Source organism: Eptatretus burgeri, chromosome 6 (genome assembly GCF_056783735.1).
Source record: "Eptatretus burgeri isolate ZD-2024b chromosome 6, Ebu_testis_v1, whole genome shotgun sequence".
Lineage (NCBI taxonomy): Eukaryota > Metazoa > Chordata > Myxini > Myxiniformes > Myxinidae > Eptatretus > Eptatretus burgeri.
This window is the reverse complement of record NC_140966.1, coordinates 64,990,194-64,996,805: the sequence shown is the minus strand read 5'-3', so window position 1 is coordinate 64,996,805 and position 6,612 is coordinate 64,990,194. Positions and strand designations below refer to the sequence as shown.

The 6,612-nt window shown below is 44.9% G+C and overlaps 1 pseudogene; it reads left to right on the top strand.

The window, feature by feature from the left end:
• The first annotated feature begins 989 nt into the window (after nt 1-989).
• On the top strand, nt 990-2,551 carry LOC147024963 (uncharacterized; annotated as a pseudogene).
• Nucleotides 2,552-6,612: the final 4,061 nt, after the last annotated feature.

Sequence of the window (6,612 nt, the reverse complement as noted above, 5' to 3'; positions counted from 1 at the left end):
ACCATCTTCTTACTTGGAAAAATATATATGAACTGGGACGATGAACAAAAAAACAAGCAAGACAGCAATGCGGGCTCACTTAAAGCAATTTGTAAAGAAGATATTTTCACATTTATATATATGGGACTGGAATCCTAAAATTATCCCACCGTTGAGATCACATTTGTAGTGAATGGCAAGTCATGATGAGAGCTTCTTCAGAGCTTTCAGGTCAATTCCCTGATCTATATCCATGAGTGTGCCGTCAATATTGAAATGATGTGGTTTAGTTAGGGATGTTAGGGCATTAGAGGGACTGTTTGATTCAAAAAGCACCAAATTTGGCCCATATGTCACCCATGCCATACTTTTTCGATTTTAGAGAGGCGCCAAGACGGGCGCCCCCCGGGGCCGCCATATTGGCGAAATCCAATTATGGCCGCCATCCGGGTTTGAGGTCACTCGTAGTAAAAAAAAAAAAACCAAAAGGGCTAGAATCATGAATAATACCACTTTTTGGGGTTTTAGTGGTCGGGGAATCTGATTCTGATTTTATTTCAACGATTTGAGGTCAAGGTCACCCCTCAAGGTCACCCTATCGGTCATTTTGTGGTCAAACCCGGCATTTTGGGGCGTCATTTCAAAAATGGCCTGCCTTCGGTTATCAATCTCTCTCTGGCCTACCTGGGTTATCAATCAAAAGATCCCGTTAATCATTTAGAAAATAAGACTTGAATGTTTTTAGTTTTGACTCGTAATGTCATAAACTTTTTGTTTCACTTTTAAGACAATACAAAGTCTGTGAGCGTCGACGTGTCCAGCAGCGGCGGTGGTGCATGATGCCATTCGGAGCTGTGATGTCTACCCTATCTCACGAGACTATCCTATCCCCGTTCTTGCGTGTTCAGGAGTGGATCCGGAACCTGCGACTCAGCCTGCTATCGTGTTACCATGATGACGAGATGAAAGTTCATCGCCACGACAAGCCTACATAATATGAGTGTCGAACTATGTCCTCTACCGAAATTATGAATTGGGGACTCTGTTATCTTTGTCAATCGGACAAAACTGGAGAAGCCTTGCAAACTCTGAAGGAGGAGGGACTTGTCTCACTTGAGAGAGATCTCAAAGACTTCAATGCTATCAATGCCAATAATCTTCCTTCTGGTATCAATGTCACGATTAGTCAATTGAATGATGGCTCAGGTATTGCAGCAACTCTTAAATCGCATAAGGCTAGGTATCACGAAACTTGCAGGAGTTATTGTAGTATAGTAATTCTCGTGTCAAATGGGCGAGAGAGAAGCCAGACAAAGAAGCCGGCTCTCAGAATAGTCCCCCAAAAATCAGGTCATCTGGGGAATTTCAGCCTCCAGCCAATGTCAAGTGTTGTGTAATCTGTGAGGGGGAGTACCAGGCCAACCTCCACAAGGTAGTAACCGTTGTCGTAGATGCCAATCTAAAGAGTTGGGCGAAGACGAACAAAAACTTTCATTTACTTGGCAGACTGGTTGCCGTAGCATCTGATGCACATGCGGCTGATGCCTATTATCACCATCAGTGTTATGTACGTTTGCGAGACTCCGCTCGCGCTGCCAAGCGACTAGAATCGGTGGGTCCCGCACCTCTGCCCTTCGATCCCATCATCTGCGCTCAAATTGTAGCCCTGGTCGAACATTCGGACACCACCGTATTTAAGCTCTCAGAGGTATGTGAGATGTGTCAAAAGCTTATGAGTGATCAAGGTTGCCCATGCCGAGACAAAAAAGAGCTACACTCAACTCGATACAAGGATCACCTTCTCGAGCTCCTACCTGAATGGGCTGAGTTTTCCAAGGGGAATGAAGGCAGGAAGGATATTTACATATCTCACAAACTGAAGGTGGTTGATGAGCTGGCCAAGACATATAGGTCTCAGATTGGTCAAGAGAATGCACTTACGTTCATGCGAGCTGCAGTGATGATGCACAAGTTTTGTCTACAGAGTCAGTAGTCTTTCGACGGCTCCTTCCCCCTTAACTGCCTCACAGCTCCAGTCAACGAGGAGATGAGGAGTTTCTTCAACGTAGTTCTCCGGGGCCCGTAAGCTCTTCATGGACGTGAGAAGATCGGTGGCGACGCCAATCTGGATGCGCGGGAGAAGATCGCATGCAACATCTCACAACTGCTCATCTACAATCCTAGTAAGGGTACGCACCATGCAGTCAAGACGTCTGCAGTACGGCACAACAAGGAGCGAGAAACCCCCTTCCCCCTGTATCGTGGCCTCAAGCTACACGGACACGCACGGGACAAAAAACAGATTTCAATTGACTAAGAACAGGGTATCTCGGTATCGTACAATCACATCATGGAAGTGAGGCGAGATGTTGCGCGTGCGGTGTGTGCTCGCCATGCTCAGGATGGGGTGGTGGTACCCACCAACAGCCGTCTCAAGGTCTTCACCACCCACAATGTGGATAATATAGATAGTAAAGCTCAGGGCAACTTCTCACTGGACGAGTTCCACGGATATGTCCTGAGCGTACATAGTGGCGTTTTGTCAGCAGATGTTATTCCCGAAGTATTTTAATAAAAATTGTCCCTGAATCATTTTTGTTGAATTCTTAGTAGTACCACTTTTGATCTTTGACCTTTGAACCCAAAATGGGGTGACCATGACCTGAAATCATCAAAATGAGGTCAGAATCAGATTCCCTGACCCCAAAAACCCCTAAAAAGGGGTATTATTCATGATTCTAGCCCTTTTGATTTTTTTACTTCGATTGACCTGTAACCTGGATGGCGGCCATAATTGGATTTCGCCAATATGGCGAACACTCCACCCTGCCTACACCCCGCCCACGAGAAATAAACCCCACCTTAAACGAGGCTGGCGAAATGTCCCTTGTCCAGTTATCTGTCCCCGTGCTCCAAACTCAATGTGATATCAAAGAAATGGCAGAAGCAGAAAAGTCTCCCTCTTGGCGCTCTTCGAGATTGAAGATTTGCTAGCGGCTAGCGCTTTGGGGAGAATAAAAACTACAGGCTGAACTGGCATGATGTGCAATAAATAAAAGGGTGTTCAGTCGAATTTCAGTAATTCTATTCTCCAAGGGTCTGCATCGTTAATCAAAACAATGTCAGACGAATATAACATAATAATAGGAGTTCTTTTCCAAGGAACTTCCACGCAGGAGGAGGCCCTTAGGCCCAACAAACCCTGTGGCCATTATTGCCAACTTATGGTTGATTGTCCATGCTCTATCCTTTTTAAATGATGAGCAACAAGCAAGAAAGTAGCATGTACCATTTTTAAAGTCTTTGTTTTGACGAGGATGAGGTTTGAAATGCACACCTCCCAGACTCAGAGCAGATGCTCCAACCCAATGTATCTCAGATGGATTTACCAGAAGACCCACCTGTCCTGGTATGTTGTCACCTTTGGTACTTTACTGGGAAAAACACTTGGGCTATTCAAAGTGGGGGTGGTTTTTAAACCCAGGTGGTGAAAACTGGCCTGGGCCCATTTGTGCCAACCCTGACTACAGGAGTAACCAAAAGGCTGGAATCTGAGCCATTTTTAATTCCTTTTTGCACACAACTTGTCAATTCAGGGACTAATCTTACTCATTGACCATCGTAGCTCACTCTTGACATCAATCAGCCTGTTCCTGGCCTCAGTTTTGATCACTACTAAGTTTGAGAACGCAAGTTCACATCGGTAAGTCGCTGGGAACATCACTAGGATTTGTGTTACTATTTAGCACAGACAGCAAAAACAACCGCCTCAGAAACCCACTTGGGGGGTCATGACCCACCGTTTGAGAAACACTGCTCGAACCATTGCACCACTGAGGCTGGTCAAAAGTTTGTGCACAAGAGAAGAAAGCTCAAGTTTGCGAACAAGAAAGTTAAAGATCATAACAGGGAAAGTGGGTTGATGCCATGAAAAAGTCTTTGCCACCATTCAATCGGATTGTGTCCTTGGGAACAGGCCTGCACCCTGGTGCAACGGCTCAAACAGATTTGTTCAACCCAGCTCGTGTCTGCGATGACACAAACGTTTCTACTCTTGATTCAATGCACATGAAGAAGCTTCAGCTTTGTTCTTCCTTTCATTATTTTTTTTTCCAATGTAAGTACATAGATGTAAGATGTAAGATGTTTTTCCCATGTAAGAGCAGGTTACCCTCATTAACATCTCTTTCAACTTGCTTCCGTGGAACTTGTTTCCACGATCCAGATTTAAAGGCACACTTTTGTGAGACGGCGTTATAACATTTTAATTCCATGTGTGCTGTCCGTGCACAAAATGCTGAACTGCCAGACAATGCATTTGGCTCAGCATGTTTACAACCAGTTATATGGTCTTCTCACCCACAACCCAAAGAGGAACTAAAAATGGGTCACTCTGCTCACAGGTTGGAACATCTCAGAATCGTTACACGGCTTCGTATGGAACACTTTGTGGTGCAGAGTTGACCACGAAGTGTGGACTGCTGTTGTATGAAAGGGCCGACGATGGCAGGAAAATTTCTCTCTCTTTTAAAGTCATTCATGGGCCAGCTTAGTTTTCAGCAACAACTCAAAAGAACAACATTACAATTCCGATGAGACTTGCTGAGCTTCCTGAAACTTCATCATTCATGATGCTACCTGCATTTCTATTTGAACCCACGACCTCAAAGATGGCATCATCCATTCACTATGAAGACATCATCCTTTCTGATCTGATGTTTCATACTCTGTGAATCTGTGCTACAGAGAGTTGGTTCTGCCAAAGCAGTTTCTAGGATTGGGGTCATGCTCAGTGTTACCACTCCTCATTTTCATAAATGCCAAGGTGAGCCAATGAAAAAAGCCAAGAATTCACAAGGTTTCGGAAAAGTGATGATAATAGAAAACCTATAGAAAACCAAGACGCCAAGGTGAACAACGAATAGCCAAGATCTTGTGAAAAAGCCAAGGAGTGGTCACACTGGTCATGCTGGGTGGTGTGCCATCCCTCTCCAGCAGTAGTTAGGGTAGGAATTTGTAATTTATTCATGGTACAGGCAATGACTTTCTGACTCTTCGCGAAGGGCACCATAGAAACTTTAACATCCACCAGCTAATGCCGACAGATCGGACACAGAGTTCATCGTCCATTCGAGAGACAGCGCACACATTGATGAATCACCCTGCCTGTGAAACACCAGGATGACAGTTTATAGCTGGGTCGGAATTCAAACCCAGGCTAGACAGCTTAGAGGTGAGTGTGCTTACCTTTAAGCCATCTTGTCAGCCCACGAGGATAACTATGACTATGGGCATGAAATCCCAGATTCATCAAGATGTATGTCATTGAAATTCAACGACTATATTTTCATTGGTTTGTCAACCTACCTCACCACACATCAGCACCATCCATATTCTTGGCCTCAAGCCTGTCAATCAATGGAATGCGTGCACCACTGTCATTTGTGTGTTCCCATCCATCTTCCTCTGCAGGCTTTTAAAATCTTCCCCCAAAAGGCTGTTTTATCCTTTATTTCCCCTTGATAAGTCCAGGCTAATCCATATCTCTAATAGTATATCAGTGGACCACTCAGTTTCCCCGCTGCTGCTCTGGTTGTCTGTGTTCAACCTGAACGAACCCATATGTTTTTACATGTGCTTGTTCGTAAGCCCATGAAACGAATCCACACGAAGGGGGAAAAAATGGATGAAGAGATAAACAGACCGCCGAGAGAAAAACTGCCAAGGTCAAAGTTAAAGGATTCCACGAGAAACATCAAATCTTCAGGGTATGGTTTCTCCAAGAACAAGGATCATATGCACTTAGAGGAAACCACTGAGCTGCACTCTTAATCAGAGGAAAAACGCAATTACCATCCATGATTCTGTTTAAGGGTTGGTAGGATTGCCTCGAGGTATGCACACTCCCCTCTAAGCTGTCGAGCATGGGTTTGAATCTCGACACAGCTATAAACTGTTAACCCGGTGTTTCGCGGGCAGGGTGATTCATCAATGTGTGTGTTGTCCTTTGGATGGATGATAAACTGGGTGTCCTGTCTGCTGGTCTTAGTCGGTGGGCGTTAAAGATCGCACGGAGTCCTTCGCAGAGGTGAGTGATCACCGGCACCCTGAGTCAGAGTGGTGACCTGTCCAGGATTGTAGACTCGTAACTGCCTGGGCAGCACCAACGTTCAACTAGATCACCAACGTTCAACACCAACGTTCTGGTGCCCCACCTGATGATGATGACGATCCTGTTTCGCTTTTATCAACCACAAAGTGTATACCAAGCTATGCGTACACTGCCATACCACTCACTCTTGTACCATTCCCATCGTCAGGTTCACGCTATACAACTGGAAACATGGCTCACACCATTCCCTCAAAGGGTGAGGGACGGATGGTGGGCTTAAAGGAAATAAAACCACAACTAACAGTCCAAATCAACTTCACAAGTTTGAAATGTGTCAACGTGAATGTACAACCCGCAATAAACGACAATCTTATTCACTGTTTCCTACAATGTAACAAACGTGGATGTCATCAAAACTCCAACATTGACATTTAACAGTTCTTGAGCCTACGTAAAGGTTCAAAATCTGGTTCTACCTTGAGATCCAACCCCAATACTCACCTTAACTGCCACCCAAGACC